The sequence below is a fragment of the Trichosurus vulpecula genome, chromosome 9 (genome assembly GCF_011100635.1).
Source record: "Trichosurus vulpecula isolate mTriVul1 chromosome 9, mTriVul1.pri, whole genome shotgun sequence".
Classification (NCBI taxonomy): Eukaryota; Metazoa; Chordata; class Mammalia; order Diprotodontia; family Phalangeridae; genus Trichosurus; species Trichosurus vulpecula.
Window position 1 is genome coordinate 102,291,756 of NC_050581.1, and position 12,908 is coordinate 102,304,663.

A 12,908-nucleotide genomic window follows, 5' to 3' on the forward strand; every position below is an offset into this window, starting at 1 on the left:
TATCTATCTATATCAGAGTGGCATTTCCCAGCCAGGGCTGAGAATATTCTCTTAATCCGAGGGACATCTGGTGTAGGCACCTTCACCAACCAAACTGCATCTTGGGGGGAATCTACCCTTGAAAAAAGGTGACTAGGCTTTTTTTCTTTGTTTCTGCCTCTTTCTGCTCCTGTCTGAGAGCTCCAGGGAAAATCAATTAATGAAATCTTATGAATGGCTTATGACAAAGCTATCTGTTTCCTCAACACAGAAGAAATGATTAACACACACAGATTATAAGTGTGCATTGACAAAGACTCAAAACATAAAACAGTAGCCCATAATTCTTATTTTCCTCTCCCAGGAGGCCAGTATTTAAAACTTCAAAACATGAAACACTTTATGAGACTGCTGGACAGACATTTCATCTTTACTTCATCTCTACACTGTCAGAAAATATTCCCTCAATGTCCTCCTATTCTGGCAAGCCAGATCAAGATGGAATTGATGAATGAAAAAGCATTTATTAAGCACTTACTATTTGCCAAGCAATGAGGATAGAAACAGCCAAATTGAGATAGACTTGACTCTCAAGGAGCTCATATTCTAACTGGGGAGGGACAACACGTAAATTTATGAATCTATGAATGCAGGATGAAAGAAAGGCTTCTGAGTCCTAATGACACAGACACAGGGGAGATTGCAAGACCCACCGGTCCTCAGTGCTGGGGTCTGACAGGGCAGAACATAAGTCCTAGGAGACCATTGGATGCAGTGGCAGGGAAGATGGTAAGACTCAATGGTCCTACTCCTCCTCCATAGAAAGAAGAGAAGTAGTAGACCACATTTCTTCTAAGCAGTGTGAGCACTCAAGTGGCCCCAATGGATTGTGGGTGCCTAGGATCAGAGGAGGAAGCAAATAGAAGGTGCCAACACACATGCTTGATGCCATATGTAAACAGTAAGAACTGCTGCCATGTTTGCAGGGCAGGGTTGAGAATGAAAGACAAAAGACTGACTATACTAATATGCACAAAATAGTAAAATAACCAGTAAGAAGACTTTAAAATTTGGGCAAAAATCCATTATAAAAGATTTATCTTTGTTGTGATATAGTGGTAAATATGATCAATTTGGCTTCAAAAGACCAGGGCTTTCAGCTTGACTCTTCCAGTTACTATCCATACATTCTCAGGCAAGTCTCTTCATCCCTCTGAACCTCAGTTTCCTCATCTGCAAAATGAGAGTGTTGGGCTACATGACCTAGGGGGGCAGCAAGGTTTGGTGGAAAGAGCATACTGACTACGGATTCAGAGACCCTAGGTTCAAACTCCAACTCTGATGCTTAGTACCTGTGTTACTTTAAATAAATGATTTAAATTTCTTGGATCCCAATTTCTTCATCTGGAAAATGAGAAAATTCAATTAGATGGCCTCTGAGGTCCTGTGATCCCTTCAAGTTCTAGATCCTTGGTCCTACGAGCATAAGATGCTCAGCCTTTTGAGGTCCTTTCCAGCCACAAATCCATGACCCTGTAATTTATGGAAAATTATGGATGAGTTGAACGACACAGGAAAGTTTGGATGTGTTATTCTACCCATTAGTGCAGACCATGATCTATTAAGAATGCCTGTCTTTTGCAATTCTCTCTGTCTCTTTCTGTTCTTTTTCTTTGTCTCTCTCTGTGCATAGGTATATGTATATGCACGTATACATATATACACACAAATATATAAAGTACATATATATATACAAAATGTATATATACAGAAAGCATATGGGTATATGTAAATATATAACACATACATGTATGTGCATATATGCCCATATGTATATGCATATTTTTGCATATTGTGTATATGGAACTTTACATTGTTTCAGTTAGGCATATACTTATATACTAGATAGCTGGACATATATACATATACATATAGTATACACATATACATACATATGTATCTATATACATGTATGCAAGATATATTCTAAGTATACATTTAAACTTTTAAAGTTTTTTCTCAACACATAAAACCTCAGCAAGCATAGCCATGAAGTGTCATCTCTTGACTGCGTGGTTAAAATTTACTCTATTTTTATATCTGTCTAGGGTTAAGATCAAGCACATTTCCTCCCCTCCAAACTTCTTCTAATTCCAGGATTGCAATTCAATTGAAAAAAAAATCAAAGAAAGCAAAGAACATTTTATGGCTTAAAAAGTTTTTCTTTTCTTGAAATAAAAAATACTGTTGGAGATCTCTCCTTCCTTATCTTATCACTACTACTACCCAGGGTGATTTGAATCACCCAATCCTCAGTACAAAACCTTTGGTAAAGTAGCATTCCTTTGATCCTTTTCTGTTACTTAAGAAAACTCACACTGTATGTTTAACACATTCCCAACAAGCCAGGATAATGAAGCTCATGGGACAGAGAGTCTTAATTCCGTGTCTGTTTCTTTATTTTATTTTTTTAAACTATGATATATGGGCCAAGGGAAGAATAGACTAGACAAGCCAGGAGCTAACAGTAAGAAGCACTTGTGATTGCTGAGTTGGGAGATATCATTAAAAAGCAAACTGCAGAGCTCCAGTTTCGGATCTGAGAAGATTATTGATTCAAATCCTTTAAGGCATTCTTCAAAGAATGTCTTAAAATTGTGTATTGTCTGTGGAGTTTGTGTAAGGATATGGATGTGTGGGTGTGCAGGTTAGTATATGCCTCAAGAGTATAAGAGTAAGGATTAAGAAATAAGAGCAATGAGGGGTAGATGTGTGTGTGTGTGTGTGTGTGTTCAAGATAGTGTGCCATGAGTTGTGTGCAAGCATTGTATCCAACTGGGGACTTAGTCTGCCTAACTGGAGGTGGATGCTCAAAGAGGTCCCTGTGTGATTAGTCTGGTTTTATGTTTCCTTATGTTGCATTCTCTTGAGTGATTTGCAGAAGATAAGTGTCAGAGGATAGAGTGAGTGAGCCTATTTTGATCACAGGAGGGGGGTATTTGTGGATGTCTTTTTGAATGTGAAGAGTCTTAATTAGCAGTAGAGCTTAGAGGTGCTTCTGAGGGAAAATATTGAACAGTGTTTGCTAGCAACTGGTAACAATCCATTCCTTCTTTCAGGATTTTTCTTCTCCAACTGGTTTTACCGTTTTGGCTAACTTGACCATGGTGTGAAGCAAAAATATACAGGATGCATTTATCTGTTAGGATGGAAGAGTCACAAGCTGGGTGTAGAACTCTGTGTCTGGAATGAGATTCCCTCCTCACCTCTGCCTCTTAAAATATCTAGTTTCCTTCATAGCCCAGAGTAGAAGTCATATTCTTTTTTTTCCTTTAAATTTATTTATTTTTAGTTTACAACATTCAGTTCCACAAGTTTTTGAGTTCCAAATTTTCTCCCCCTCCCTATCCTTCTCCCTATCCTTCCCCCTCCCCACCCAAGACAGCATATAATCCGATATAAATTCTACATATACCTTCACATTAAACATATTTTCACAATAGTCAAGTTTTAAAGAAGAATTAGAACCAATGGAATGAACCACGAGAAAGGAGAAACAAAACAAAACAAAAGAGAGAGAAAGAGCAAATAGTTTGCTTCAATCTGCATTCAGGCTCCATAATTCTTTCTCTGGATGTGGATAGCTTTTTCCATTATGAGTCTTTTGGAGTTGTCTTAGAACCTTGCACTGCTGAGAAGACCAAGTCTATCAGAGTTAGTTATCACAGATCCAATGTGTTTGTAATTGTGCACAATGTGTAGATGCCATATTCTACATGAGGCCTTCCCTGATCCTTACGCCACTCCCAGGTATTACCTTGGGTGCATTCTTGAATTATGCATAATTTTGTAGGAACTCTCTATTGGCTTATCCTTTGCATGCTGTAGTCTAGCAGAATGTAAGCTCAGGGAGGGCAGGAACTATTTTTGTTTTTATATTTCTACTTGTCAGCATACTACCTTTTCCACATGAGGAACTTAACTATTTAGTGAATTAAATTGAATTTCATATCTTTCCTCTACCAGATTCTGGCTTTTACCACAGCTCCTTAGAAGCAGATCCCATAGCCTATGACTGCCCAAGGCAACTAAAACCTAGAATACCATGTACAACAGTGTGCACTTTCCCCTCCTTTCCTCAGATTGAGTATAACCTGTAATGTCACAATACTTCTGTGAATCACTATATACTTCAAGTACTTCAATTATGAATAATAGCCCTAGGGTTTTCATAGTTAAGAAACAAAACTCATATTTCTTTTAAAACCTAACCTAAATAAATAACAGATGTCCTTTGATCTTTTCCAACCTTGTGTGTGTTATCTTCCATGTTATCGACAAAAGACTCCCACTCCCTACTAGATCTGGGATCTCCGATTCTGAAATCTCTAAGTTCTAGTTATGAAGTTAAAGGTCAGCATGTATCTCCCTGACTAGATCTATATTAATTTGTACTACTTGTGAAAATTCTGCTGAAGGCTCTCCCTAGCTCTAGGTCCAAGTAAAATATCCACCACCTCCTCAAAGCCTTCCCCAATTCCCTACTTTCACTTTTCAGATGAAAGTGGCTATGCTCTCTGCACATTCTTTGCTTTTTTCTGGACCTTTCCTTTCTACGTATCTTGCTGTTTCTCAGGTCACAGTCATTTCTGTAGTTGATCTCTACTCCCTCTCTCTCACACTAGATTGTAAGCTCTACAACCAAAAGGTTTGTGTTGCATGTATCTTTGTAACTCCAGTGCTGAATATAAGATCTTTTACAAAATAGGTGTGTAATAAGTGTGAGTTTAATTGAATTGAAATTCAATGTGCCAAAAAAAGAAATTCTATGTCTTAATTTCTCCCTTTGTTTATGGACTGATGGATGTGTTGAACGTTCAAAGTTTAGAATGTCAGGTAATCATATGTTTTGCCTGTTTAATTTATTCTGCAGACAGTTGCAACTCATAACCCATGGAATTGACATAAAATTCCTGTATCACCATGTGAATTTTAGAAGAAGTGTAACTTCTTCAATTCTTATAAAAAATAATTGCAAAAAGAATGACAAACCTAGATATGGGTCAAAATCTTAGCAAAAAATCTACTCCTCCTTTATTTGCTTTTAAAATTCATTAATTAAACTGCATGAGTCTATATGTTCAGGTGGTGGGTTAATAGAATATTTTGTCTGATTCTGGGTACAACATCCTAGGAAGAAAATTGCTATGACAGAACATGTCCAGAGAGAAGTCAATCCAGCTGTGTCATAGAAGAATGACAAGAACTGGAGATGCTTTACTTGGGAAAGGGAAGACTTGGGGTACACCTGATTTCTCTCTATATATTTGAAACATTGCTGTATTGAAAAAAAGAATGAGCTAATTCTTCTTGGTCTTGGAGGAGAAATAGATAGATATTTGGAAGGATATTTTGATCAATGTTAAATAATTTCTACCAATACTACCCCCAAATGGAATGTGCTGCCTTATGGGTAGTGAGTTCCCTGTTAATGAAAGTGTTCAAGCAAAGTCTGGACAATCACATATGTACATTAGTGGGAGAAATAATGTTTCATGTGGATTTTGAATTAGGTGATATATGTTGTCCCTTTCAGTTCTTACATCTTTTGATTTTTGGGTCTTAGTAATTAAAAATTGTAATACTTATATTTAAGAGCTATCAATTACTAACAAAAACAGCAAAAGGAATAGAGTGCTAGACCCAGAGTAAGGAAGACCTGGGTTTATACCCTATTTCTGACACGCTGCTTGGTGACTCGAGGAGAGTCACTTCACTTCTCTGACCATTGCTATTTCTCTAAGACTTATCTGTTCAATTATGGACTGTTGGTGGAGGGGGTTCCCATGCTGATGACCTCATGATCCTTACTGTGCTGATTATAAATTATCAATTAATCAAAAGCAGGAATGGTACCTTCTGATTATTAAAAAATATATAAAACATGTTGGGAAGAATAAGAATTCCAGAAATCTTTTGTGATAATTTGGTTAAGGACATTTGAATAGACCCTATTCAGTAGAGTGCCTCCTATAGCATCTTGCTTAATAAGTATTCTGTTATAGAAGGTAGTACTTGTGTGAAAAGAATCAAATATCTTTGTGCTGAAATCCTCCACTTTCCCAGACTTTTGGTGTCCTTTGAGGGAAACATAGCCATAACCTCTGGCTTATTTGATTTGTGGGAAAATCTGCTTTGTTCCTATAAAAAACATATTCGATATTGTAGGATGTCCAAAGTTTGGATGGTATCTGCAATGAGTTATGCAGGAAATAAGTGGCCAATCATGTTCTAGGCAAAGATGATAAAACACTGGTCCAACAAGAAATAAATTAGATGGTAAAGGGGACCAACTAAGTGGGATTTATTCTCTTCCCATTTGGCTTCCCCTCATCACTTCCTTGTCCACCTTTTAGGCTTCCTTTATCACTCTTTTTAATTTAATCCAAATATTCTCTTCCCCCTTTCTCTTCTTTCCAAGACAGAAATATGATGCCAACAGTTGGTGCTCTTCCTTTTTTTCTAAACTTTTATTTGTTTGTAACTTCAGATTACCTTTAAATCATAGAAAATTCCAATTTGCATGCCTGCACCATGACTTTCTTTCTGTCTCTTCTTTCTCTCTCTTTCTTCTCTCTTACTTTCTTTCTCTGTCTCTCTTCTTCCCTCTCTCTTTCTTTTTTCTCCATCTTCTTATTTCTCTTTATCTTAGATCTCTTTTTTTCTCTTCCTCTTTTTCTCCCTCTCTTCCTCTCTCCTTTTCTCTCTCTCGTTTCTCTCCCTCCTATCTCCCCTCCCTCCCATGTGCATCTCTCTCTCTCTCTCTCTCTCTCTCTCTCTCTCTCTCTCTCTCTCTCTCTCTCTCTCTTTCTCTCTCTCTCTCTGCCTCTCTGTATCCTCCTCCTTGTCCTCTTCTTCCTCCTCCTCCTGTGTCTCTCTCTGTCTCTCTCTCTCACACTTACACAGTTACTTGCATTTGGCCTTGATTCTCACTTAGTATTTGGGATTTATTCACCACATCTTCTCTCTGGATGTAGATAGATGGAATCTTGTTCCTTCTGTAAAGAGAGATAACAGAAAAAAATCATATGAATTCACATATCTGTAGCATTTTAATGAAAGGCGTCTTACAGAAAGTAGGATTTTAGTTGAGACATGAAGTAGAAGATAAACTCCTTGAAGAGAGAGTTAGCATAGTGGGAAAAATACTGGGCCCTCTTTATAAAAGACCTGAGTTCAAATTCCATCTCAGATTAGCTCTGAGTATCCTTCAGTTTCAGTTTCATCATCCATAAAACTGTGAGAGTAATAGCTCCTCCCTTCAAGGGCTGTTGTGAGGAGCAAATGAGCTAATTATATAAAGTGCTTGTCAAACCTTCAAGTGCCATCTAAGTGCAAGCCATCATATTTTGTCTGTTTCTCTCATGTGTAGCATTATACTCAACAAATGGTAGACACTTCATAGATGCTCCGATGTTTGAACTGGATTGGTCACACAGCTGGACCAAGGTCAGATTTCAAATCAGGATCTGTAACAATAGATAATGATAACGATGCTAGTAATAATACTAATTCCCATTCTGCTTGAAGGTTTGCAAAGCCCTTCACATACATCCTTCCCTAAATACCACGCTAGCGACATGAGGTTGGTGATGCAGGAGCCACAGAACTCCCTAGCTTGGGGATTGAAAATTGGACAGGTTATTATGGAAGGAAGTGGTAATGAAGTGTGGCATTCAGCTTGTTCACATATCCATAGAGTAGGTGAAGTCTATGCTCTTCCCCTACCCTTTTGAAGAACACCTTGTCTGCCTCCCTTGATTTATGACCTTGGGAAGAGGAGAGGGGCACGAGATGAAAAGGGAAATATGGGAAAGCTGTGATAAAATGGATAACACCGAAAGGAATCTCTCCTGGCCAGAGACAAGGCAGATCTTACAGGCTACAGAAGAGAGGCAAGCTTTTTTCTAGTCTTCACAACGTGAAACTCTGTGTCTGTTCTGACTTCCCTATGGTTAGGACTATCAGAATCTGTTGGAGGAGCCTGCAAAGAGAATTTTGTCTTGAGAATCGATTCCTGTGCACAAGGAACCTTTGTCTCGAGATTGAAGTGAACTGTGCAATGTAGTTTAGGATGTCCCAGTTGAACCAAAGCACCTATTTGTGTGCATTTTGGTTCCAGTCATGGCAGAGATAATATGTAAAGGGTGGATCTGCTGATCAGCCTGCCCTCTCTCGTACTTCCAAGCACATCCAAAGAGCATCTCTCGTCTCAAAAAGAAAAAGAAAAAAGTTTGCCAGTATGCTCTAATGAAAAAGAAAATGGGGAAAATAGCAGCTTATTTTTAAAATGCCTAGGAACTCAGGAAGGAAAAGGGAAAAAAAGTATACCATTTCACAGCTCAGTTGACTATGTAACAATAATAATATCCTAACACTATATAGCACTTTGAGGTTTGCAATGATCTTTATCTATGATATCTCATTTGAGCCTCACAAAAACCCGGGGGGAGGCAGGAACTTGAGATATTATTATTCTTATTTTACCAAAGAGGAAACTGAGGCTCAGAAAGATTTAGTCATTCTCATGACTCTAAGTCCAGTGATCTTTCCACCTCTTCTCCCCACCCTCTGCAACAGTGACTTTGAAACCAAACTAAGCTTCAGATGCCCAATGCACAGGAATTCCTCCTCACCTTGACCTCGAACTGTTGGCTAATTTGTGCCTGCGCGCTACCGAAAGGAAATGTTGTTGAGTAAGAGCACGAAAGAGACATGTTGTAACAAGGCCAAGGTTCAGAGAATGTGTCTGAACTTATTAAAATACACATTCCTCCTCCCATCAATAATAGATTGGTTTCAAGCTCAGTTTTAGCCTCAGGGCTGAAACACAGAATGCACTGAGAGATGTGTGACTTTTGTCAGGTTTGCCAGTATGCATCAGTTCTTGGGCCTAGGTTCAACCAACAATAATAATAGTTGACATTTATTTATGTAACACTTTCCAGTTTGCAAAGCCCTTTACTTACATTATCTCATTGAAGAAAGGGTCTGGTTTCATTTCTAAGTTTCCATCTCCAGCTCACAGTCCAGTGCCTGGCACATAGTACATGCTTAAAAATGATTGTTGTCTTGAATTCAGTTGATTCTCCCCAGCACCTTATGAGGTACACAGTATACATGTTATTATTTCTACTTCCTCAGATAAGGAAATCGAGACTCGTGGAATTGATTTGTGAAAAGTTACACCAGTAGGTAGCAATAGCATGAAATTCAGGGTCTTCTGATTTTAAGTAGAGTACTACTCCCTCACCAATGGCTAAACAAGAATTCTCCATCTGAAATTGACCATTTGCTGGAGAAGGCACTGTTCAGATTTTTCTCTAGCTGGTCAATACACCATTGAGTTCTTTTTTCGTTCTTTCCTGCATTTTTGGTTGACTAGAGTTCCTTTGACTCAGGAAGATGGGGTCAAGTCAGTAAGTCAACCAACATTTATTGAGCACTCTCTCTGTGTGCCTGGCATTGTGCTGCTGCTGCTGTTTGTCCTTCATTCTCAAAGAAAACCATGCCATCAGGGGGATGATGCCATGACATGCAAGTGAATTGGATTTAAATGAGGAAGGGCTGTGCAAAGTCACCAGCCTCACTTTCTTCTCCGGAGCCATTTGGGTCCAGTGGTCAGATATAGATCAAGACAACTGGAGATGGCCCCAGATGCAGTGGGAGGCCTTGACCTTTTTAAGTTAAGGTCTTTAACAGGTCTCAGTTTGACTGAGGTGGTGACTAAGGCACTGTGCTAAACACTGAAGATAAGAAGAACTGCAAAAACAGTCCCTGCCATCCAAAAGCTTGCAATCTAATAAGGGGGACAACATACAAACAACTAGGCATGAGCAAGCTAGAGCCATGGAAGGGTGGTGGGGGAGAGGTTTGAAGACTTACTAGAGAAGTTACTTGAAAGTACCTCCAAATTTTAAACTGGAGAAACAACCATTAAATCCAATGACTAAAGTGTCACATTACTGAACTAATTATGATTTTATTTTTAGTACTAGTAATGATAGCTCATATTTATGTAATGTTTTAACATTTGCAAAGTACTTTACAAATAATATCTAAGTTAATCCTCATAACAACATTAGAAGGCAGGCACTTTCATTGTCCCCAGTTTACAAATGAGGAGACTGAGGAAGCCACAGGTTAAATGACTTACTGAGGCCACCCAGGTAGTAAGTATCTGAGGCTGGATTTTATCCCAGGTCCTCCTGACTCTAGGTCCAGAGCTCTGTCCCCTAAACCACCTAGCTGCCTCATTAGAGAGTGGTGATATTACTAATAGCAAATGGACCCCTCCCCTCACTTGTTACCCACAATCTTTCTTCCCTATGTGGAAACGGCCAATGAAATTTTGCTTTTATCACATGAAGAACTCTTTCTAGACACCTTTCCCCTAAATCTCACCCCTAAGCTTCATGTTTTTAAATTCACTCTCAAGTAATGATAGTGGTGATACCATGTTCATGCCTATATGATTGAAGGTGGGGAACAAATGGTACAAACATTAAGAAAATGTTAGCTGTAGGGTCCCCTTGCCAAGAGTTCCTCTCATGACAAAGGGGTTGTTGTTGTTGCTAACGAAAGCTCCTTGGAAATGTTAAAGGGGTAATCCTTGACCTTAAGGATCTTCTTGCCAGGGGCAGAGCACGAGAATCTTGGTGGGGGAGTGTGAGGTTTTTAGACAATTGGGTGGGAAAAGGAATTTGTGTGATGTGTTTAAAATAGCCACAGCATCTAATTAAAAATCTCGCTCCCCCCCAAAATGAGTTATCATTGCTAATAAGAACCAGCCAAAAGATATTCAAGCATGATCTGAAGAAGAGTTGGTGGGGGAGGGCATGGCCAAGGGCACTAATTGAAAGACCCCTCAGGCACATACTCCAAGCGTCTGTATGCTTACCCACTAAACTGTGGGATACCAACTGAACATGCCTCAAGGGAGCTGAAGAAAGGGCACTACATAGCCATTATTATTTTTGAGACAGCTAGGTGGTGTAGTGATGAAAGCACCAGGTTTGAAATCAAAACAACCTGAGTTCAAATCTTGCCCATTACCTGTGTGACCCTGGGCAAGTCACTTACTTTCTCTTTTTCTTCATCTATAAAATGGGGACAATTATGTTACCTACATCATTAGTGTGTTTTGAGGATCAAATAGGAACATATATATATATATATATATATATATATATATACACATACATATATATATATATATATATATATATATATATATATATATAACTGTGAAATGTTATTATTATTGTTACTTTTCTAAGAAAAGGCACTTGACCATGAGTCAAGATACTTGAGTCCTGGTCACAGATCTGATATTAATTAATTGTGATACTTTGGGCAAATTCCCTCACCTCTTTTACTGTGAGATTCCTCATCTTGAAAACAAGGAATTTAGATCATGAGCTTTGTGGTCGAATGTCCTGCCCTCATTAAAGCCATAAGGACTTATGAGTACTGCAAATGAATTTGGATTGCCGACATCTTGCATTTCAAGTATAAAGGTGACTGGGGCTCTGCTAACAAAGGCTGTCAGCTCGTGCCCTTCCCTTCTAGTGGTACAGTGTCTTAGCCTCCCAACCTCCCCCCCAAAAAAATTTTTAAAAAGCAAATCAAAGGCATTTATGTAGTGTAATAAGAAAATTACCAAAACAATATTCAAATGCTCCATTTGAGAAATCATTTTATTATTTGCAAATGTACATTTGCTTATACCTAAGATTTTTTTTGGGGGGGGGCTCAGGGCAGAAATTATGATTTTTATTAGTATAATGAATTTCTCTTAAGGAAACTCCTTTTACCAGTGCTCTGCAACATATGGCTTAAGGAATTGGTTATGTGTCACTGAAAGATTAAGTGACTTCTCCAGGATTACACAGGCAGTACTAGTTACAGGCAAGGCATGAACCCAGGACTTCCTCATTCTCTGATCTTCTCTTTACCCACTATACCATGCTTCCTTCCACCTCTGATGATACAAAATTTTATAGCCATATATAAATTAGGCATACATGTATATATGTATATTATATACATACATATGTGTATATATATATTTAGCTACACATATATATCATATCTATCAATATGAAGAAAAAATTAATTTTAAATAGATGCTGAACATAGGAGATAAATGTGTTTATATATGTGTGTATGTATATATATATACATACATATATCTTACATATATATTTAAGTCCTTAGTTGTAGATAGGTAAGTCAAACACACAGACAGATAGATAGGACTTAAGTATTTATCTCATCTGTCTGTCTGTCTCTATCTATCTGATATAGCCTCCCTTAAAAATAGAATTTGAAACTTAAGAACTGAAAGTCAACCTGTAATTTTTAAAAATAGTTACCAACAGAATGGCTGGCAGTGTATTACTCAAAGCACGGAATGGGTTTCTAATATAGCTGGGAAGCCACATTTGATAACTGTCAATAATCTAAGAAACTCCTTTAGAATAAGAATATTTATCTTGTTATACACTCCCCTTATTTTATTTTTCACTCGATATTATTAACCATGTGGTGTAGTGGGAGAAAGTGCAGTCCTTGATTGAGAGAAATGAGTTCTAATCCTGCCTCTAATAGTTACTAGCTATGTGGCCACAGGCAAGTGATTTCACATTTCAGAATTTCAGTTTCTTTATCTTTAAAATGGGAATTACAATACACCTACTACCAGTCTCATAGAGATTGTCCCAATGAAGGGAGCTAATGCAGTTAAATGCTTGGTAAATTTTAAAGCACCCTATCTACATGCCAGTTGCCATCTTCATTTTCATTATCTTCATCATCATCATTATCATCAACACACCAATTCTCATTTTTTGGTGGAATTCAGATAG

General features: G+C 38.1%; 1 pseudogene; it reads left to right on the forward strand.

Annotated features, from left to right (window-relative positions):
- Positions 1-633: 633 nt before the first annotated feature.
- The window catches only part of LOC118832191, a 36,637-nt pseudogene continuing 24,362 nt past the window's right edge, over positions 634-12,908 (forward strand).